General features: G+C 41.2%; 3 long non-coding RNA genes across 5 annotated transcripts; 1 reads left to right on the plus strand and 2 right to left on the minus strand.

Annotated features, from left to right (window-relative positions):
• Positions 1–6329: 6329 nt before the first annotated feature.
• On the minus strand, positions 6330–14193 carry LOC308596064. 2 transcript variants are annotated; one of them, XR_014012295.1, is made up of 3 exons: positions 14038–14193; positions 12288–12430; positions 6330–6695 (listed from the first exon to the last, which is right to left on the minus strand). It is a non-coding gene; the product is annotated as an uncharacterized lncRNA (long non-coding RNA). The 2 variants fall into 2 exon arrangements; XR_014012296.1 differs by lacking the exon at positions 6330–6695 and adding an exon at positions 7870–8229.
• Positions 14194–14221: 28 nt separating this feature from the next.
• Positions 14222–22117, plus strand: LOC308596088. The gene is made up of 2 exons (XR_014012311.1): positions 14222–14319; positions 21806–22117. It is a non-coding gene; the product is annotated as an uncharacterized lncRNA (long non-coding RNA).
• LOC308596052 lies at positions 17621–23395 on the minus strand. Of its 2 annotated transcripts, none has more exons than XR_014012288.1 (3): positions 23131–23395; positions 21322–21388; positions 17621–18358 (listed from the first exon to the last, which is right to left on the minus strand). It is a non-coding gene; the product is annotated as an uncharacterized lncRNA (long non-coding RNA). The 2 variants fall into 2 exon arrangements; XR_014012289.1 differs by lacking the exon at positions 23131–23395 and adding an exon at positions 22396–22749.
• Positions 23396–23579: the final 184 nt, after the last annotated feature.

Genomic DNA, 23579 nt, shown 5'->3' on the forward strand with positions numbered 1-23579 from the left:
CAGCGGAGGGAGAAGCTTTCAAAGGGCAGGGATGGATCCCTTCAGCAAGATGCAAGGAGCGTCCCCTCCCCCAGCCCAGGCCCCATTGCCTTCTGTGTGGGTTCCGAGACCACACATCATCTCTCCCCCCCCACCCCGATTTTTGTCCCCACTGCACCACCCCACCCCATAAGGGGTTGTTAATCTATAACATTCCTTAAGCCGAAAGGAGGTTTCACCAAAATCAGTTTCTGCACTTGGGGTGATCAGCCGGCGAGAGAATGTTTCAAACTGTCTCTTAGACTGTTTGCACTGTTTTCAGAATGCTTTGGGGAAAGTTTTATTATTTATGTTTTTGCTGCCCTGCGTTCCTTTGTAAGGAAGGGTGGGGTAGAAATTGAATAAATACCTATAAGGAATGAATAAGTGGGTTCTGCAGCTGAGTGTTTTCAGTGTTTCCATTTCTCTGAGATTGCTCCGTTCCATTCCTACTCTACTTTCTGTCATTGTCCCCATCCAGCCCCCAAACAACCAACCAGTACCCCATGCAGGGCTGTCTTAAGCATATGCAGCGACAGTGTGCAAAGATCTGTCCAGTGCCCCCTCCAGGTTGCCCAGTCCCAGGCGCGCAGGAGAGTGGAGTTGGCTGGCCGCCTCAGCGTCTCGTTGGCTCGATCGCCCCTGAATTCACGGCACAGAGCCATCCACAGCAGAAGAGCATGCCGCGGCACTCCAACCGATGGATGGGCTCTTCCCCGGACTTAACTCTTGGGCCCCAGACTCTTGGCCTGGCGCCCCTGAGACCCCAGCCCCCAGGTGCCCCGCACCCCTAGTGCCCATGGGTAAGACGGTCCTGACTACATGGCCACTGAGCAAGGTTTGTTCCCATTGGGCTGTTTTCAGGGTTCCCTCTCCCTTTGGGTCCCCCCCAAAGCACTTTTATTTGTACATTTGCAAACTTTGGGGATTCCCCCAGCCCTGCTAACTACATAAGGAATCCTGAACATTTGAAACATATTGACCCATCAACAAAATGTTAAATAAGTGCAATTGAGTATTTTATTTTGATTTTGTATTGTAAACTGTCCTGTGATCCTTGGATGAAGGGTGGTATAGAAATTCTATGAATAAAAAAGTAAATAAAAAGTGATGAATCACAAGTGGCTAAAATGCAAGCGAGTTATTTCCATGACCATCTGTGTTCCCTTGCTATTAAATATTTTCGTGTCGGTGCGACATTTTACCTCATGGTGCTGGTCATTCCTGGCATTGTGGCAATGACCCACCCAGTGAAGGGATTTTGTGACATCATGCAGTGGCCATTAAAGCCAATGGTAAGTACATATTTGAGAGCTGATGTAGGGCCATGGCTTTTAGTGCATGGTTCATTGGTTGAAAAGCCCCTGCTTGAAACTTTAGGTCAGCCACAGATCCAGAGGCTGGCTTTGTGCAAACTAGGATGTCTCAGATCCAGGTCTGCAATAGAGGAGTGATCATCATATTGCTTTACCTTGTTATAAAGTTGATGAGGATGATGATTAGGGTGGTTAATGGAGTAAAAGGCTTCATTGGCTTCTTATCTAGACCAATTTCCTATTCAGCGATCACATCCATACAGGAAGCTGCATGTAGTTTGTCAAATGTGACAGATGAAGGTATGAATTGATAATGTTAATTGAAAGTTTTGTCATGCCAGAGTAGAGTTCCATACAGGAAATTCTGTCTTATGTGCAGCAGGTCTTGGAACTAGGAAGTCCATAATCTAAGCAACAAGCTCATTCATCATAACTTTGCAATGTGTACAAGGAATTCATGAGGAAGGGAGAACAGAACTGTTTCACTAGCCTGGCCCCCAATGTCATGCGTCCCTTGGTGCTGCCTCTGACCTTCATGCACAGAGTGAAAGATCTGAAAAGTGGTGTGGACATAGGTGATTTTTTCCAGACCTGTGAAAAGGTCATCAGGGTGGCATATGATGTCAGAGGTGGTGCCAGTAGCATGGCCAGAGTCCCCTCTTATCCATCTGCTTATTATGCACACAGAGAGAAGGTCTCAGCAAAATCATAATGTATTTGGACTGTGAGTCCCTTGAGGACAGAAGTGTCCACATTTGGAGAAACTGCTGTAAGCTGCTCTGAACCCAGGGGACAGAACAGGAGATACATCTAATAATTTTTTTTAAAATGTATTGCTAGATTTCAGAAATTTACACAGGACGTTTTCAACAGTACCATCCACATCAAATAACCTTTCATGGGGTTCTTTTAAAAAGAAAGAAAGAAACTGTGTTTTGGAACTCATCAAATTCTCTTTCTTTCATAGCCAGCTCTTATTCAGTAACAGCAGGTGAGCAGGCTGATTACTGAGACTGTCATGAAAAAGTACCTAACTAAGAGAGAAAGCAGCATATGTTTCTGACACAGGGTGCACTAGAAGTGTCTTTAAGCTTTGATAAACATGGGAAGAAAAATGCTTGCCTCCTGTAATTTGGCAAATAGGCAAGATGTGTGTGGCGGGGGCATGTTTCTGATGGATTGCATTAGCACATGTTCATTTAACCTTCCAGTTTTTGTCCTTTTTTGTGCACGTTTGATTGTTACTGCATAGTAATGCACACAAGGAAGATGAAACAGCTTGAACCACAAACAAACAAACAAACAAACAAACCAAAAAACGAGCTCTGGTATTAATGAAATGTGGCAGTTGCTTCCCTGCTCAGTTGTTGAAACATCTACATTCATAATTTGCTCCAGCGGTGGAATCTCAAAGATTCATCCCAACAATTTAAGGATTTTTTGTTGTTCTTTAGTTAAAAATAGAAAGACCGGAGAGGCAGTTGTTGAGTGGGCTTCGCTTGGTATGCAATGGCCCAGATTGTCAATGTGTATCCTAGAGGAACTTCATTATATGGCAGAGTACAATGTCCTTTGGGAACTCAGACTTTAAATTATCCAGACATGTGCATGTCTATGTGAGATATTTGGAAAGCAAGCATCAGGAAGGGGGAGAGGAGGACTCTGCTAGCTACTTCTAATTAAAGGTGTATGCCACAATGCACTTGTATTTTGCTGTTTTATCAGCATTTCCCACACAAAAATCTTATGTACACACCAGATGTTGCAAAGCGGCGTGTGCTGTCATAAAAGAAATTACAAAACTTGCACCTTTTTCAGATTATTTTCTCTGAAATACAATCTTACTGGGAACCTTAACAACATTGTTTTTGGGGTATTGTAACCAAATAGGGGAATTAGGTGTTCTTTGACCTTATAACAGATGAAACACTGGGTGTGTAAATAGTCAATGAGGAATTTAGCTCAGGATGCTAATCCTGCTTTGGTTTTCTCCTCAGCCTATCCTCAGTGTTGGAGCTAATAACAATTTGCAAAGTATTAGAGAAGTTGTAACAAAACCCCAAGCACACTGGCTCCCCCTCAAAACAGAATTGTATGGAGAAATGTTTTCTGTCTCTAGAAATATATAGATACCAAACTTCCTCTCACCCCAAGAGAATATAAGCAATGGAGCCTTTCCACAGCACACAAAGGCATTTCTGTGGGTGTGTTATGGATGGAGATGGTGAATTTGAACTTTACTGAAAGGACAGCAGAAATCAAAACTATCCATTTATTACCTTCAAACCCTTGGAAGTATCCACTTATTGAACCATTCGTTATAAAAGCTCTGTTGAGTAGAATGGTAAGTTAATGTGTGTAAATAAAAAAATGGCATCTGCCCCATTACAGCCTTTCCCAAAGGACCCAAATAAAACTCATTCCTATGGCCAAAATCCTACTGCTTCCTGCCATAAAGTGATGTTACAGTGGCTGGTGAACAGGAAACAAACAAACAAATAAACAAACAAAAACATTACTTGAGGGTTATATAATGTTGGGATCAAAAAGGCACTGGAAGAGTCAGGTTTTTCAACTATGTTGTTGCATAGTTCCTCTAACACAACAGGGCTTTCCCCCCTTTCCTCTCCTTAGCACCCCAGGCCCCCCCTAAATTTGCACTGGAGGGTTGGGAAAATTCCAGAGAATGTTTAGGGTGCACGCAAGGGGAGGAGACAGTCCTGTCATGCAAGCAGATCTTGTTCCCCTCGAGCACACCCCATTTAGCGCTACATTGAATTCCACCCTTTGTTTTCAAAAATACCAGATCAGCTCTTGCCAATTCAGCACAGAAGAAGTTAACCTGATCATAAGGAGGTGAATGATTAGAGATTGGAATGGCCTGGAACATCTCCCAAAAGAGCTGCTAGGCATTTGTAACTAAAGTGTACAACTAATGTACAGCTTCCCTTCTTCCTGTGAGTTCTGAAGTGACAGATATCCACAAAGACAGCTGTTTTATTTATGGAGCCATAGGGCCTCAGGTGCTACCAGAAGCAAATCTTCTGTTCCATGGGAAATGCGGAAAAGCTGACGGCATACATATTCAAACCAACTGCTTTGACATGTCTGTATTCAAGAGTACATGATGAGGTCATGGGGTTTTGTCTATAAGGGACACTTTGGGGCATTTCCACTTGGATATCAGTATGAGAGTGTTGTATTGTCCATATTGGATAAAGCAGTCATATGTGGTGCCCAAAAGTTCTCCAGTGCCTAAGAAATCCAGCCCCCTTTTCCTGACACCTTCTACATGTTGAGGCCCCATAGCTCTGCATTAGTTCAGCTAATCACCTGGCACAGATAGCATTTCTAAGAAAGCTATCTTGGGGGTTCTGACTTTCAACTTCCTACCTAGCCACCTAAATTTTGTTTCCAGGACTGTATATCTAAATTACCCTGCCCTGTCATTGCTAATGTGCACCTTGACTGTTGACTACTGCTCTGCCTACCTTGATGGAGCATGACATCTTGAACCTTCACATCAAGCAGGCAAGTCAGCAATGCAGTTTATACCCCCCTATCTCACATAAAGCTATATGCCACCCCAGGCTCCTTTGTGAAAAATGGAGGGGTATAAATTAAATTAATAACAAATAGATGTAAATAAATTGATTCTTCTAATCATCCAATCACTCACTTCCAGGAGCCCCTAAATCTCCACCTACCCACCCTCAGAAGCCTATTCTAAGCATGAGACTCACTGTCCCTTATAAGGGATTATTCCCCTCTTCTTTAGAGCGACACTCTCCTTCTATGAGACTTTCATTCTATGAGACATTAGATGAGTTGTCATCTTGGGAGCGGGGTTCCCGGAGGTGCCCTCCACAAACCTCTCTCATCTTCTCCAGATCAGCTACCTGGACTAAGAGTTAGGAGTTCACTGCACTACTGCAAGACACCCACAACTTCTATCTAAATAAATTTCTTGTTAGACCAACTTCAAAGAGACACCACATCTGGCTTGGATTTTCCCTGCCTCTAGTTCTCATCCTTGCCATCTGGGACATTATTTCAAGACTGAAGGCAGAGTAAAGACTCACAGCATGATTCAAAAGGGCCTACTCTCATGTATAAATAAGATCAAATAGGAGGAAATGGTGTATTTTAAGATGACTTGTTGTCATGGCAGGGATGGGGAATCTGTGATCCTCCAGATGTTGCTGGACTACAACTCCCTTCTTCTCTGACCATTGGCTACACTGGCTGGGGCTGAAGGCTGTTGAAGTCCAATAACACCTGGATGGGCAACAGATTGCCAATGCTTGACCCACAGTCTGGAACACAGGGATGTCTCTCTCCCTGAAATGGTCCCCCTATAAAGTATAGGAATGCACAAATTCTTCTAGATACTGGCATAATCTCTAGCCCAGTTCAGGCATTTCCCCTCGCATGATTACAAGCTTCCAGGGATCTAAGAGCCTTAGTTGAGACTCCTGCATCGCAGGGGGTTGGAGTACATGGGCGTCGAGGTCCCTTCCAGCTCTACAATTCTATGATTCCATGAGCTTTTGTGCTTAAAGCAAACTCTCCACTGCAGGTGGTTTCCTTAAAAGTCATGGAGAGGTGTACTGATCGGGCACCAATGATGCACCTGAGAGGCATCAGGAAATGTGTTTGCATCATGCATTTGTAATTGTGAGTTGGATTGACAAAATAGTCCCAGTTTCCAGTCCCCATAACTGGGGACTTGTACAATTTAGGGACATTGAATTTTCAGGATTTGGACCAACATGTCCAAATTACCTTGTCTCTAAATTACTAAAGGGGACTCAATTGCAATAGAACTGGTTAATTGCAACACCAACAACCAGTAAACAAGTTACACTTCACAGCCGGCATGTGTGCTTGTGAAGACCTTTCAGGGTAGGCTCCTAGTTTTTAAGTTATACTGGTTAGTATATTTACATGCCAAAAGCTAAAAGGATGGGTCAGGTAAAAATATCATAACGCCACTTTTATAATGAATTAAGTACTTTTTAATGTGAATGGTCAAAAGAAGAGATACAGGTGGACTGTTAGTGCTAAATACATATAAAGGATGCTTGTGAAAGAATGGAATGCTAAAATGCTGTGAGATCTTTTCTTCAAATGATGGGCTTGCCAGTTCTGATGTTCTGAGCACACTCTCTTCCCAAATTTACTGCTTGCAGCAAAGATCCAGTGGCATCATCAAATCCTAACAGGGTAACCATTGGTGATGCAAATCCATAAAGGGCTGCCAGAGCCACACTCAGGGGCCAAGCAAAAGAAACCAACACAGCCAACCAGATGATACTCCACAGAAGACAGCAGTAGTGAGTTGTGGGTGGTGGTGCTGGGCTGGCATAATAAAGAAACAAAAAGATTTCAGTCAGAAGCATTTTAAAATACATTTCTACACTGAAATCATGTAGCATTTTCTTCTTTTTTCTTAAAATGCTCCAGCAATGAAGTTTTTCTCAGGGTCCACACAATACCCATCCCTATCAAAATGCCATCCCATATTTCCTTCCCATTTAATCTGGGTTTACTATTTCCCAGGGATGGACAAATCTGTCAATCTCAGTGTCTCATTTTTCTAGTTTTGAGCTCAGTTCTCCACATTTCTATGTCAGCTGGCAAATTATTTTTCTTCATTAAAAGTCCTCATTAATTTTTTTCAGAATTTTAGTTCAAATTCTTCCTGCTATGCACATTTTTGTGTGCAATTTTCCTGATATATATGTTTTTGCAACCAATTTCCCAAAATATAATGCATTTTTGAATGTCACTTTCAAAAATATGTGCATTTCTATACACACTGTCCCTAATATAACATTTGTATAGACATTATATGGTTGAAGAACTGCACCCCCAAATTCAGACAACTGCAAACTTCGAGGGATAATTTTGTTTTGGTTTGCTTATTGCTTTAGGAAGTACGAATTAGGAAGCTCTGTATTAAAATGTAAACTAAATCTAATTTCTTCCCCACTCCTGCCACTTAAACATGTTTCACTAGTTGGCATGAAAATGGCAGGTTCTCTTCTTGTGTTTCTCACTTCCTGGATTTTCTGCAAAAATGGTAAATCTGGATTAAATGGGAAAAGAATGTAGGATGGCATTTTGATGATGACAATGTCACATGGACACTGCACAAAGCTTGCATCCACAAGCAGCACCAAACCTACCAGAATCTGCCATGTGGAAATGCTCAATGTCTCCAACAGAAGCTGGTTCTACAAAAAGATATCAACCCTCCCCTTTTACCAGTGTGGAGCCAAATCTATTACCAGTGTGGAGCCAAATCTTGTTGCTTTTGGCACAGTCCACACAATACTATAATGTATTGTAAAATATGTCCTCTTATGCACACACTAAAATCCACTTTGGTATTGATCAATTAAAGCATCAATAAGCAATTTCCCCATCGCAACTGATGATGTCTTTGCAAGAGTTTAAGTTGCAGTGGTTAGATTATTTATATAGTGGTGAAGGCTAAAATGGCGGATAGGTAAAAATATCATGAAACCAATTTTATAGTGAAATAAGAACTTTTTAATATAGATGGTTGAAAAAGAAGAATTACAGATCAGCACTCGTGATAAGATACAGGTAAAGGGAAGGGACACCTAATGCTGCGAGATCTTTTCTTCAAGCAATGGGCCTGCCCATTCTGACGTTCTGAGCACACTCTCGTCCCACATGTACTGCTTGTAGCAGAGACTCACTGATATCATCAAGTCCTATTAGGGTAATCATGGGTGATACAAATCCATAAAGGGCTGCCATAGCCACACTCAAGGGCCAAGCAAAAGCCACCAGCACCACCAACCAGATGATACTCCACAGAAGGCAGCAGCAGTCCATTCTACCAGCTGGCGGCTGTGGGGTGCTGACACAATAAAGAAACAAAAAGATTTCAGTTTGAAGCATTTTAAAGTACATTTCTACTGTGATTTCACATGGGGGGAAACAAGTTTTCCAGCCAAGAATACGCAAACATATTATCAAGCAGATGAACTGCTTTTCCAGCAGATTCAGACGATTCAAAGTTAGGATTCCTTTTGTAGTCTGCAATAATCTGATTTAAAGCGACTTCTTGATAGATCAGTGTTTTGCCTCCATGAATTCCAATTGCCTTGTCCCTCCCTCCATGTTTTATTTTAATTATATTTCCATCCATCATTTCTTCCTATGATTTTTCCTTCCTTCCATATTACCCTCAGAACAATCCTGTGAGAACAGTTAGGCTAAGACAAAGTAGTCATCATTGCCATGTGATCTTCATAGCTGAGTGGAAATGTGAAGCCACAGCCACAGCAATTCTTCTCTGATACTCTAACCACTGCATCACACAGGTATATGTGAAATATATGGGCTAGGAAGAGGACTAGCGGCATTCACTTGACACAAGTGGTAAACTGTGTTTGGGCCCAGGTCTCTTCCCAACTCTTATAATGCTTCCTGGGCTGCCTCAAGTAAAGTTCAGTTCTGCATTGCCAAGGCAACCAGGGACTGCGCTCGGCTGTCGCAGTAGCTCCTTCCCATCTCTGTTTCTTGGTGGCTCCATCTTCTTCTGGATCAGGGCACCTGTCCCATTTGGCAACTCAAGGGTCGAGAAAAAGTTTAAAGAGCCTCTGTAAGGCCATGCCCTGGACACATTATCTAGGAATGCCACCAAGCTGAATGTAGCTCAGGGTTGCAGAATGTCTGCTTATAAGGGTCAGTTCTGGCAGAGACTCTGACAAGCTTCAGAGTTTGGCTCATGATAATAAAGGGGCTGTGCAGAAGATTGTCTCCATAAAAAAAGATGAGCCTAGATTGTTCCTTTTCCATTTTAAGGAGGGCATAATCACGCAACATCAGGGAAGACCCCACATTCAGATAACGATGTTCACTTGTTTACTGCTCCTTGAAGTGAGCAGGGTCCTACCATGTGGGCAGGGTAAAGTGTGGAGAGGAGTCTGGCTAAGGGTGCAATATCATTACTAAGGTGTGTGTGGGGAGAAAGGCTAAATTGATTATTATGCTTGAAGATGTTTCTAGGAACTGATTTCCCTTTATGTCCCCATTGTCTGGATTTGCTGGAGTGCTAAGAAGCAATGCAGGCAACATTCTGATGATTCTGAACAGTGAATTGTTGTCCTAGAGAAAGTAGGTTTGTGCAGTTGCACTAGCCCTTGTCTTTTGAGAGACAGAAATGTGTGCCTCCCCAGGTGACATGATCTCTCAGGACCTACCAGTTCAAGAATTCTAAGGTGGCCACTAGATACTTTAATGCCACCACACACAAAAGAGGACACTTATTTGGATCAAAATTGCATATGGTGATATATATTTACAGATGCAAATTCTTAAATAATTGCAATAATTTAAACAGAAAAAGAGTATAGTTCTTTGGGCAAGACAATCCTTCAGAAAGAAGTCACTAAAGAACCTGCGAGGGCAGAAGGCCACTCTACAGTGTTCCTTGTGCACAGACAGAAAGGCAGGACAAAGTGCCATAATAATAAGGTTCACTCATCAAAAAGAGCCAGTGCTGCTATAGCCTGCCATCATTCTGCTAGGGGGGCAAGAATGGCTAAACCACCTATTTTGTTTTGTTTTTAGATATTTCATGATTGTGCAGTGGGAAAATGCTTGTGTTCATATTTGTTCATTAGAACAAAACAAAATAAAAGCCTAACTGTTTTAAATATATATATATATATTAATGTTTTAATTACAGCTACACAATATTTTCTTTTAAAAAAACCACTTAATAATATCACAAAAGATATTTGCTTGTGGAACATATAATAAAAGGAGAACCAATCAAGCAAAGTTTTCCAAGCAGAACTCTTCTTCAAGCCAGGTTTTCTTTCTTTTTTTAATTAGCAAAAAGAGTGTGGTGTTTTGTGGGACATGGTTTACTTTCAGATATGCGGAAGATGTAATTTTGGAATTTTAAAATATAAACTTTTCTTTCCTGTGAGTAATGAAATTCTATGTATTGGATGGAATCATTGTTTGTATCTAGGAGGGGACCCACATTACAATTGTGTACTGAGCCCTCTAAAATGATGCTTGGATCATGGCAGTGAGGGGATTGAAAAGGAGGGGTGGCAGATGTGACCCTGAGACTCAGTCCGAATCTCTCTCTGTGGGACAACTATGGCTAGTTGCCCACCTACTGCAGCATCCTCTTCTCACAGTGTCCAACCAGATGACTATGGGAAACCTGCAAGAAAGACTTGAGCATAGCAGCACTCTTCCAATATCTTTCCCATGAATGGAATTCAAATGTACAAGGGTAAATCTAACAAGAAATGCTGCTATTATGAGCAAGTTGCTTTGTGCAGGATTCATTTATTTATTAAAGCCATTTCCTTGAATTTTATCAATATTAAGCCAAAATAACCTTTTCTATCATCAAACAAAGAAAGGCACACAAAATACTGGAAGATACCAAAGTTTTAACTAGTATTTTATCGCCTTGAACATTCTTCAAGTTATGTTCCTTTTACATCTTGGACACCATGTTCAGCATACACACACATCATTATGCCTTTTTAGCAGATTTTTGCTGCTGCTCTTTTCATAGCACATTTTCATAGAATCATAGAATTGTAGAGCTGGGAGAGGGACTGCGAGGGGTCACCTAGTCCAACCCTTTGCATCGCAGGAATCTTTTGCCCAACATGAAGCTCGAACCCACAATCCTGAGATAGAGAGTCTCATGCTCTATTGACTAACTGAACACAGGGAGACTCAATTCTTAGTAGACATGCACAGCTTTATATAGACTACTCATTATTTCTCCCTTTGCTTAAACATAGTTCAGAAATGGGATCCAGGTAATGAGAGTCATAGCCCAATTCTATGCATGATGAAGGTAATTAAGAATGTAAGAAAAACCTCTGCTGGATCAAGCCAGTGCCCCATCCTGTCCTCACAGTGACTTATCAGATGCCTGAGGCAAACCCACACACAGGGCTCAAGCCCAAAAACACGCTCTGTCTGCATTTTCCAGCAACTGGTATTCAGAAGGCTGTTGCCAACTGTGGAGGCTGAGCACAGCCATCATGACTAGTAGGCATTGCTAGCATTACCCTCCATGTATTGGTCTACTCACTTCACTGATGCTTTCTCCCACCTCATAGGATTGCAGATTTTGATCTACAGTTTATATCACATTCTGCCATTTCCTCTAGTAATCCAGGTAACATGTAATATGTACAGTGGTGCCTTGGGTTATATACGCTTCAGGTTACATACGCTTCAGGTTACAGACTCTGCTAACCCAGAAATATTACCTCGGGTTAAGAACTTTGCTTCAGGATGAGAACAGAAATCATGCTCCGGCGGCGTGGCAGCAGTGGGAGGCCCCATTAGCTAAAGAGGTGCTTCAGGTTAAGAACAGTTTCAGGTTAAGAACAGACCTCCCGAACGAATTAAGTACGTAACCAGAGGTACCACTGTAACTTGTCTAGAAGTACTAAGATAAGAACTTTATTTATATTCTACAGTATATACCTTGCAAATTATACAGTCTCAAAATGTTTTGAACCCCCACGGAAGTCAGCTAAAAATGAGAAACTCGTTTTCCTCTCCAGCTGCTTAGGTTTCCATCAGTGCAATCTGATATATGTCTACTCAGAAATAAACCTCACTGAGTTCAATGGGACTTACCCCAGGTACATATGGATAGAATTGCAGTTTAAGGCACATTTGCCATATATAGCTCTTTGCCAGGAGGTATTAGTAGAGCTTACTCCTGAATAAACATGCATAAATTGGCACTGTAAATCCTGAAGACATGGCATTCTGATTTGTCTTTAAAATGTTTTGAATATGGTACTTACCTTCTTACCTGAAATATATTGTTAGATTAGGATTAACACATCGTTCTGTACATGAAATGGAATGCATGAAATGTGGAGATTCTGTACCAAAACTAAGAGCCTATACCTTGGAGCAGGTTCAGCTTCCTTAGGCAGGAGTGATTCAGCAGCAGCTGATTTTGGCTCGGTAATGTCCTCATATGGGTCTCCTTCCTCTTCTCCTTCATCATAAGCAGACATTGCTTATCAAGCACGCTCCTTTCAAATATGCTATTAGTGAAACCAAATTTAAAGCAGCGTTAGTTCCAGATGAAAATAAGGTGTCAAACCTTTAAAAACGTACTATTGCTATCCGTCAGAACATTCCTGCAAATGAAATTATATTGTGAGAGGGCTCATGTAGGTGTGGTTTATACAAACACATCAACCATGTTATCTGCATCCTTTCTATCCCCTTTCCCTGCTTAGCATTGCTTCATGATAAATAGACACTATCCTTCTTGACCAAGTGACCCACACTATTTCTTGATAGTTTTCTTTGGGGGGGGGGGGTTAGTTAATGTGAATTATGGAGTGGAAAGAATTGACACTGCATAGTTTGATAGCCAGTGAATTCTTGTAACTGGCATTATATCTGGGCTATTGCAATGTTTTGTACAAGAGGCTGCTTTTGGCAATGGTTTGGAGATGACCGCTTGCCCTGCTTGGGGGTGGGCAGGGGTGGCTGGTTGTGCCCCCCCCCACTGTCCCCAAGGGGTGAAAGCCAGCCAGACCTCTCACAGCCAGCAGCTTGGGCTGGCAGGATACCCAACCACCCTGGAATTTTGAACTGCTTAATCATGGGGTGGAACCTGGCTGGCAGATCGGAGTCAGGAAGTCTTTACTATGGTCCGCCTCGGAATAAAAGCTGGCTGCGCCTGGGTCACTCCAGTTCAGGACCATGATGGTCACATGAACAATGCCACATCAAGTCTGACCCTAGGTAAGGGGGAAGCCATCCTTCTGCAGGATTAAGGCACTTGAAAAACTCCCAGATTATACTCCTAAACAATCTTTCTGGTCTGTCTTGCCAAGATGGGACTCAAGAGGCATGGAGTTAACTTTGCTTGGATCCTTTTTGAATGGTCGGGGGACTTGACCTTTGGGATGACTTAGGGTTCTATTTTGTCCCCTGACATCTTTTTGACCAGATTTCTTTTGACATCCCTGTGAAACTGCTGTAAGAAGTCATCTGGAGCCTTGGGTTAAAATGTCAACTATGTGGATGACACATAACTCTACCGTTCATTTACATCTACCAAATCCAGGAGACTGAAAATTCTGAATGGAGGCATTTTGGGGTGGATCATGAGGGCAAAGAAGTTGAAACCTGAGCCAGGTATGATGGAGGTGTGGGTTGGCAAGCCAATTTAGGCAGTGGTTTGCAATTGGTTTTAAATGATGTTTCATTCCCTATGAAAACCCAAGTTTAGTAATTTTGGGGGGTTCCCTGTCCCCCACCCCCCAGCCTTTTTCATTTTTCCATTTAGGTCCTTATGGGGGGAAAGGATACACACACAAAATGGCAGAGTTGTTGTTATAGGGCTTCACATCTCTCTGTGTTACCTCTCTGCCTTGCTAATGTTGAAATAAAATGTTGGGGCTATCATGTTCCTTCAAGCTTATGGTTCCCTAAGCAACTATAACATTCATGCTTGCTGGTCTTTACAGTTTACCAGGTTACTAAATCTCACCAGGTCACTGCTGGAAACAGGGTTACTATATCTATTATGAAGGGCACAACAGACTTGCAAACCACTTTGCCACTATTTGTTCTTATTCTTTACTCGCCCATTTAACTCAAAGTACATTTCTCACCAAATAAATAAATGGCTTACCTCGTATATATATAAATATCCCACAATTCTCTTTTAAAATGGCTCATTTAGTTTTCAGGTGTTCACTGTGATCTGAAGACATCAGCAGGCTTTTGAAGAGAAGGACTTTACAAAAAAAAATCCAGGCATCCCCTCATAGAATGCTTACAGGCTGTTCAAAGCATCATTGTTTCTAAGTAACCAGTATGATGTCACACTTAGGGAAATCTAAAAGACTAGAGTACCACTCCACTTCTCCTGTTCAGCCTTACTAGGGCACCTGCTCATGACAGATCAGAATAGGTAATTATGTAAGATGGGGACTAAAACTGAGAGTAATGTGTGTAACTGAGGTGTGGTGTGTATGTGTGCATTATGTTACCTAAACATCTTTCTGCTGCCAAATATTTGGAGGGGGTTAAGGTAGAGGCAGGCCTTATAACCCCTCTTTCTCCTTCCCCAACCACCCCCCAATTTTAGCCAAATCAACATAGTAGCTGAGGTAAGCTGGTACAAAAAGAAAGGATGTCTGGAGCCCTCTGTCTTCTCTATAATCTAAGCACGGTCTTGAGAGTTATTTTATTCACATGAACACTGGATGTTGTTGGACTCAACTCTCATCAGCCCCTGCCAGCACAACCAATGACTGGGGATAATAATAATAATAATAATAATAATAATAATAATAATAATTTATTATTTGTACCCCGCCCATCTGGCTGGGTTTCCCCAGCCACTCTGGGCGGCTTCCACAGAAACCAAAAAACACTAAAATATCATACATTAAAAGCTTCCCTGAATAGGGCCGCCTTAAGATGTCTTCTGAATGTCAGGTAGTTGTCCATCACCTTGACATCCGATGGGAGGGCATTCCACAGGGCGGGCGCCACCACCGAAAAGGCCCTCTGCCTGGTTCCCTGTAGCTTCGCTTCTCGCAATGAGGGAACTGCCAGAAGGCCCTCGGCGCTGGACCTCAGTGTCCGGGCAGAACGATGGGGGTGGAGACGCTCCTTCAGGTATACTGGGCCGAAGCCCAGATAATTGGAGTTGTAGTCCAACATCTGGAGGGCCAAAGGTTTCCTATCGGTGCCTTACTCTGCAATGTCATTGACTTTTTAGAGTGGGCTGTGTCTCTTTTCCAGGGGCGCTTGGACAAACCTCCAGTCATGGGTGACTTTGGGCCAGTCCCCATCTCTCAGCTTAACCTACTCATAGTTGCTGTGAGGGTAGAGTGGGGAGTGGGAGAGCCATGTACAGAGCCTGGAGTTATTCAGAGGGAAAGTGTGATATAAATTGAACAATAAATAAATAAAAATATGTAGTGGAAATTTCAGTATGTCATTTGACTTCTGTAAATTAGATGAACACAGTCCATTAAGACATTAAGACTTCATGCTCTCTTAAGCTGTCCTGAAATCCTGTTTCCCTAATGGTTCGTTTATAATGATATACTTTCACATTTATTTATTTAATAAGCTTTTTTTCCGAGTTGCATTTGTCATTTCAAATAATCTCTTTTTTTTACCTAAAGCTTATTGATGAATATCAGACCAATTAAAATGAGAATACGTGCTTTTATTTCCCAAGGAACGTGAATTGCACCCAGAGTAAATGTTTTTTTCTAATAGTCAGAGATCACACCCATTGTCCAAAAGAAGAAATATACTGCTACATGCAATCTATTATCTGTCTAACCTTTTGATGTTTCTTTTTGAGAACATTCAGAAGAGGGTTAACACTGCTGGAATGGCTGCACTATGCCTTCCTCTTGAAACTTCAGCCTTATCTACACTATACTTTAAAAATAGTAGTATATTGCTTTCAACAGTCGTGGCTCCCCACAAAGAATCCTGGGAGCTGTAGTTTATTAAGGGTGTTAAGATTTAGGAGGAGAATCTTATTTCCTTCACTCAGGTATAAGTCCCATTGTGGTTTATCAATCAATCCCTCTTCCCAGGAAACTCTGGGAACTGTAGCTCAGTGAGAGGAATAGGAGCATCCTAAAAACTCTCAGCACCATTAACTAGTTCCCAGGATTCTTTGTGGGGAAGTCATGAGTTTAAAGTGGTATGATAGTGCTTTAATTGTACAGTGCTTTAATTGTGCTTTTCAGTGACAGGGCAGAGAAAGGAGAAAAGTTTTTAAGTATTTAAATATTTATAAACTGCACTTTCATATAAAGTATAAAGGTAGCATATACAGTTCCCCTGTGTCAGCACTGCAAAAAGTGTTAGCATGGAGGTAGAATTAATGACATTGTTTTGAGAACAGCTGCATTAATATTGGAATGCACATGCAGATTGAAGTGATGCCTGACGGGAGGTCAAATGTAATAGAACTACCTCTATGGTAAGCATGTTGTACTATCAGGATGCATAACCTGGAACACTACCGTTGGATAAGCAGGCTTTGATAGGGTCCAATAATATAGTTTATCAGCTTATATGTGATACCTTTTCCTAGACAATCAGAAGCTTGCAAAAGTTAACCATGCTTTACAACTTCAAATTATGTGTTCTGTCATGTGGGGCTCTCCTTGAAGATAGTCAGGAGGCTGCAGTCCAAAACCTGCAGCAATGTCCGAAAAGCTCTAGCCTGGCTTTTGGCAAGCATAGGCAAATGAAAACACACTGCTGCTCAACTGTGCTAGCTACTCATACGTTTTCAGACAATATTCAAAGTGATGTTGAGAACTTTAAACCCACTGTCATCTGAAGACTACACCAGATATCACCTCTCCCCATATAGGCCCATCTATCTGCTGAGGTCAACTTCAAAAATTCTGCTTCAGGTTCCCTTAGTTTGTTTATTAGTTTGGAGTATTAGAACTTCTGCAACAAGAAGCAGAGCTTTCTCTGTATTGCATTAATGTTATATTAAGGAACAATTCCTGCAGATTGTATATGTAAATTTATCTCCAGCTTTAGAAATTTGCATAAGCCTCACATTTTTGTGAAGGCGTATGGATTGGAGAATCTTGTGGAGGTTTGGTGGTTATATTGTTTCAGGTTCTTCTTTTTGTTGTGCTGTTCTGGTGATAGGGAGCCCTCCGGCTGGTGCCTAACATGCAACTCCCATCAGCCCCAGCCAGCATCGTCAATGATCAGGGGAAATGGGAGCTGGAGTCCGGTGAAACCTGGACAGCCACAGATTCCTCATCCCACCCCCTTTGTGATTATAGTTTTTATACAAGAATTTATATAATTGCTTTTAAACTATGTTGGGTGCTACCTTGAGCATTGCAATTTTGCTTTATCGAAATATTATAAATAAGATACAATATGTTATGAAATGTCCCAATTCCTATTTTAGCAGGAGCATAAGCTAGAATAACCATTGTTTGTTCTAAAAGGTCAACAGACTGGGTGAAAAATAAGGAAGAAACTCCTCTGCAGCTTAGCAAGGGACACAGAAAATATAAGAGACAATCTGATAACATTAACCATGATCTGACATAGATAATGGCTTCTGAGCTGATCATCTTGTGTTTAATGTGTTCCTCCAAGATAAATAGAATGTAGGCCTTTCATATTATTTAGTAAATACTGTAAAGGTTTATCAGCAACAACAGTAATATGAATTTAAAATGCAGTGTGCACAAACAGAAAGTTCAGGTAGCTTTATTATGTCTTATGGTGTTAACATACCTAAATAATTACATTATAGAGAACCGAAACAAAAACAATGGTTTCTAAAGCATATTCACAATCAAGTATAATAAACAATTAATACAGATTGATTTATACATTATTAACTGTATACAGAGATGCAAAATTCAGTTTAGTGAGAGACTCAATTTTAAACCGTAGATAATTTATGGCACGAAGCAAAAAACACAAAACCAGAGAAATACAAATCTCATAACTCTCTCTCTTTCTGATTAGATATTTGCAAGCTGTTTGCATCCAAGTTTCTGAACATTCACAGTTTGAGAATCTGAGGTTCTGATTCAGATCTCTCCAGTTGCAGTGCATTACACACAAATGCAACATACATAGGAATTGCGTTTCAAATACAATTTGGGAACTTTATACTTTACTGATGAAAGCCAAATATTCATATAAAACCTCATTGCCACTGGACAACAATACATGCTGGGTAATTATGGTAGTCTCGTTGTTAACAGAGAGGTTTTCCACTGCGTACATTAGTAGCACACACTTTCCCCACATGCACCCCCTTCAACAAAAATTCCCCAACATCATCTAGACCTATCAAAGTAGTTAAAGGATCTATAAATCCATACAGTCCTCCTAAGAATATGCTTATGGGCCATCCAATAAAGTACAGTATGATGAACCAAATTACTCCCCAGATGATACAGAGACAATCCATCTTCACCCTAGTAATACAATTAGCTGAGTTAATTCAATAAGTTTTGATACAAAGGCATTTTATTTACTAGACTATCAGATTACAGATTAAATTTCCTTTAATATTTCAGCATCTCTACAAAAATACACAGAACTATAAAGGAATGTGTTACAAATATAATCCAATTATCAAAACATGAAAATTGAATGTGTAAATATATAGTTTTTGTATATGGACAGAATGGAAACTGGCATGTAGACAGTCATCTACTTTAATAAAGCTAGGATATTATAAAATAGGGATTTTTTTGTATACACTCACATTAGGAGGGCATACATCACCAACAGGCAATAGTACCTAAAACCACTTTTATGCTGTTTATTAGCTGGTTAAAGGAGAACAAAGACTCCTCCTCATATTTATTTTTACTTTTATTTTCAAAATACAAGATTGCATTTGAATAATACTAGGCATAATACAACTTGTCTAAGAAGTGATATACAAGCTCTTTCCAAGGGACGAAAATAAAAGCATTTCACTCCACAGCTCAACACAACTTGATTCCTACAAGTTTCAAATGCAGTGTGGGTGGGCTTCCGGTTTAAAATGGGCTTCTATAGATAGCTGTGTTATTATTCCATTATGCCTTTGGGGTCTGGTATCATGCAGGGTTGCCATATGTCTAGGAATCTCAAACATGTACTCTTTTGGGGGGGCTACATGCCAATCTGGGGGATTTTTAAAATTTAAAGCAAATGTGCTTGTTTGGGGGGGGGGGTTGTGTGTGCATGCTGGCAGCTCGGGCTCAGGCTCAGGCTTGGGTGTGGGCCTGTCTTGGGCTCTGGCGCAGGCAACCCAGGCTCTGGCTTTGGCTCAGATTGCTCAGGCTCGGCAGATAACTGGGGGATGAGCGGGCAATTGCTGTCCGGATTTTTACCTCTGGAAATATGACAACCCTGCTCTCATGATACTTCAGTGTTGTGGTGCATAAATTTATATTTTCTTAGTACACCTGTGATTATACTTAAGACCACATTTAGAAATGATTACTGCATAGGAAGACCCATAATTATGAAAGCATTTCGAAAGCAAGCATATATAACTATGAAGGTAAAGGTAAAGGGAACCCTGACCATTAAGTCCAGTCGCAGACGACTCTGGGGTTGCGGCACTTATCTCATTTTACTGGCCAAGGGAGCCAGCGTTTGTCCGCAGACAGCTTCCGGGTCATGTGGCCAGCATGACTAAGCCACTTCTGGTGAACCAGAGCAGCGCATGGAAACGCCAGAGCGGTACCTATTTATCTACTTGCACTTTGACGTGCTTTCAAACTGCTAGGTTGGCAGGAACAGGGACCGAGCAACGGGAGCTCAACCTGTCGCGGGGATTCAAACCGCCGACCTTCTGATCGGTAAGCCCTAGGCTCTGTGGTTTAGAACACAGCACCACCCGCGTCCCTATATATAACTATACCTTTTCCTAATAATAATAATAATAATAATAATAATAATAATAATAATAACAATAATAATAATAATTTATTTATACCCCACCCATCTGGCTGGGCTTCCCCAGCCACTCTGGGTGGCTTCCAACAATCTATTAAAATACAGTAATCCTAGAGTTACTTTTTTAGAAGAAGTCAATTTAACAAACTCTTCTTGATGCCAGCTCAGATATCTAATAACAGAATCCAAAAAGTGTTACTTCAGTCCAGGAACAACATTAACTTTTGCAACTATGGAACATTATATCCAATGTTTGGCTATCTTTGAATCAGGCCTGGAAGTTAATTGACAATCCACACTGTTTTTTCATCAGGGCAACCAAGGCTTATTTAGGCCTGAACCCAAACTCAAGTAGGTCAAAATAATCTGTTTCATCCAAGAGCATTTGCAATTGCTGCACTGAAATCTTCTCAATCACCTTTCTTAAAAGGGGGTATTTGTGACTTTGTGGTAGTTGTCACAAACTGATAGGTCCAGGTGTGCTTGTATTTTCAGGCGTGGTTGGATCACTGCCACTTTCAAGGTGGCCAGGACCACACCCTACTGCAAGGATGTGTTGACCACACCCTTGATCCATCTGGTCATACCTCCTTGGCAAACTTTAATAAGAGAGTCAAGGGTTGAGGAAACAAATGGTTGGCCACACTGTTGCAAGCACCTCATCCATATCTTCAAGCCAAATCTATGGAAACAGATTCCATGGTGTTACAGCAGATGTTGCACTGTACACCTCATTTGAGACTTCAGTGAATGTGGATGTGGTGTCAAGATTATTAATTAACTTGAAAATTCCAATCTGGATGAAAAGGCCAGGTTTAGATACAATTATTTTAAAGAATAATATACATGAATGAAATCTTTAGGCAGCTTTATCATCATGAACCTAAGCCAGAAATCCAAGGATATATTCATAAGAATGTATTTACTTCAATGAAAGATACATTCTGGAAAGTCTGAGTAAGTTAACCTGGTTGTCTCCTATGGAGATATGAAAGGTCGGGGGGGGGGGACAGAGGCCAGAAGGTGTGTGTGTGTGTGTGTGTGTGTGTGTGTGTGTGTGTGTGTGTATAAAAATATGGGCAGACTGATTTCTATGAAATACGCTAACGGATAAGATCAAGCATAATTTTTTTAATACATTTGTTGCAAGAAGGCATAAACTGTAGTGGGCTCTCAACAATCACTAACTTTTTTATTATTTATTATCTAAATGTCTCTGTTCTTCCTAATGAATCTCACTACCAACTCACTTCTTTGCTCTCTGAGAATATCTGATTCAGCACAGATGACACTTGTCTCAAAAAAGAAACAATTACTACCACTGCTGGTGATGACTGAAATATGTACTTAGTAAGGAAAATGTGATTTATTTATTAAAATAGGAAAAAAGATAACCAGCAGATAAAGTTAAATGGTCCAGTAATAAAATAAAGTATTCTGCTTAGCTGTTAAGTGCAAATAATAATAATCACCCCAAACTTACCTTTATGTTGTATGGAATTGTTGATTATAATGTCTTTGAAAATCTGCCTTATTTTTCCAAGCAGTTACTAAAATAGAAGTAAACAAGCAAGCTAAGGCAACACCCACAAGCAAAATACCAGAAATATGTTTGTTTGTTTTTTTACAAATATGTTTCTTTCTCCTCATGCAAGTCAGCTGATTTGATCAGCAAGGCTATGCTAAGCAAAATGAGGTCATACACTGTAGTTTTCAAGCATTTCTAGTTGTAAGAAATGTTATGGAAATGTCTGGGAAAATGCTGGCAACTACGTAAGAATTAGGTACACACACACACACACACAAGCATTGTTCTTAGTTATTTGAGTTTGTCTCCCGTATTCATGTAAAAATACACATCTCTTTTCTCCATTCTTAGCACATTTGGGTCTTGTTAGCTTGCTCTTATTTCTCAGTAATACCCCATATCCATCTCATTCTCCCTTGCCGTCATTTTCATGCTCTAGAAGTTAGTAGCTGCAGCTGAATTGAACGCATGACAAATCCCGATTTCAGTCCCCATCATGTTCACAAGAAGCAAAAGCAAAGGATGAAAAGGAATACTTCCCTCCCCTCCTCTGTTTAAAGACTTAATTCCCCGATACTTGCACTATTTGTGTGGATGTTACAGAAGCAGGGCCCGTTATTTCTCTCATGAAGGAGCCTCTGTACGCTGAGATATCGAGATGTTCCAGAGGAAAATAAAGTACTACTGGACTGCTGTGCTGAACGATGTAAAGAGCAAGTACACTGAATAATAAAGAGTCTGTGCCATCCTGGTTAACTGCTTATATTTTTGTTTATATCATATTTTTGCAAACAGCTCTCTTCCCCGAGTCAATTATTTTGTGTTGCCTTCTCCCTTCTCTTCAAATCCCACTACCTCAAAGACAGGCCTTTGTTTAATTCTCCTCTTGCCCGGCAACCGAGGAGTCTCTCACAAATCATACCTGTCAAGGCATCCTCCACCTTACCTGTCCAAAGCTTGTGTGAAAGTCAGGCGCTTTTGTAACGAGCCTGTTGCACAGCTTTTGCTTTATTTATTATTATTTTTTACCTCAGGCAAACACACAAAGAAGCTGATTCTGTCGAGAATTCCTGCCCTCAAAGCGAACACGTGGCAGGCTGTGCACAGGCTACAGCTATGAAGGACGTTCCTTCCCTCAAAAGATTCTGGGCCCTGTCGTTCACCCCTCAGACTCACAATGGTGCCGTTTCTCTTGGCTCTGCCAATTCAAAAGTTTGTGGCTATAAATACGAAGGGCTGCAGGGACAATGGAGACTGGGTTGCCTATCCTTCACAGTAAAGCTTATTAAGCCGGTGCAGGAGGACATTAGTATTTGTAACGGGCTCAGAGTGTTGCTAAATCAAACACAGGCCGTCATTTAGAGTCAATATAGAGGCTGCTGCCATTACCCTGAAGAAACAAGAGGGCTCCCCTCAGACTAGACTGAAGCAGGCCACAGGCCCTGTCTCACTCACTTATCTTAGGCCTCAGCTAAACACCCTTAATTTGGAAATATTCCTAATCATTTGGCTGATCCTGGATACAAGGCTAGAATTTGAACCAAGAATTTAGGTTTTTAATTCTCTCTTCCTCTCTGCAGTCTCCTCATAGTTTTGGTTCAGGCCACATGGTGCAATTTTAAGAACAACTACTCTCTTCCTACCCCCTCCGTTTTGCTCAGTTTTTTTCAGGGGAAATGGTTGCAAAAAATAGCTTTCTAATTCCACACACACACACACACACACACACACACACACAAAAATGTCATAGAGTATATAGAATACCTCTCCAAAAGTGAAAGGGAAATGAAAGTTAGGCTCACAAACATATACGCAGGAACAGGCCACATCATTTATATCAATTGTGGAGGAGGAGTGGAGGAGTTTGGATTTGATATCCTGCCTTTCACTCCCCTTCAGGAGTCTCAAAGCAGCTAACATTCTCCTTTCCCTTCCTCCCCCACAACAAACACTCTGTGAGGTGAGTGGGGCTAAGAGACTTCAAAGAAGTGTGACTGGCCCAAGGTCACCCAGCAGCTGCAGGTGGAGGAGCGGAGACGCGAACCCGGTTCATCAGATTAGAAGTCTACCGCTCTTAACCACTACACTACACTGGCCCTTGTGTACAAATTAGGCCCTCAGTGATTTGATTCAGTCTGCAATCCTTTGCACACTTACTTGAGTAAAAACTGTTGATGATAGGATATACTTATGAGAAATTATGCATAGGATTG

This window comes from Podarcis bocagei (assembly GCF_964188305.1).
Source record: "Podarcis bocagei genome assembly, chromosome: 1".
NCBI classification, from domain to species: Eukaryota; Metazoa; Chordata; class Lepidosauria; order Squamata; family Lacertidae; genus Podarcis; species Podarcis bocagei.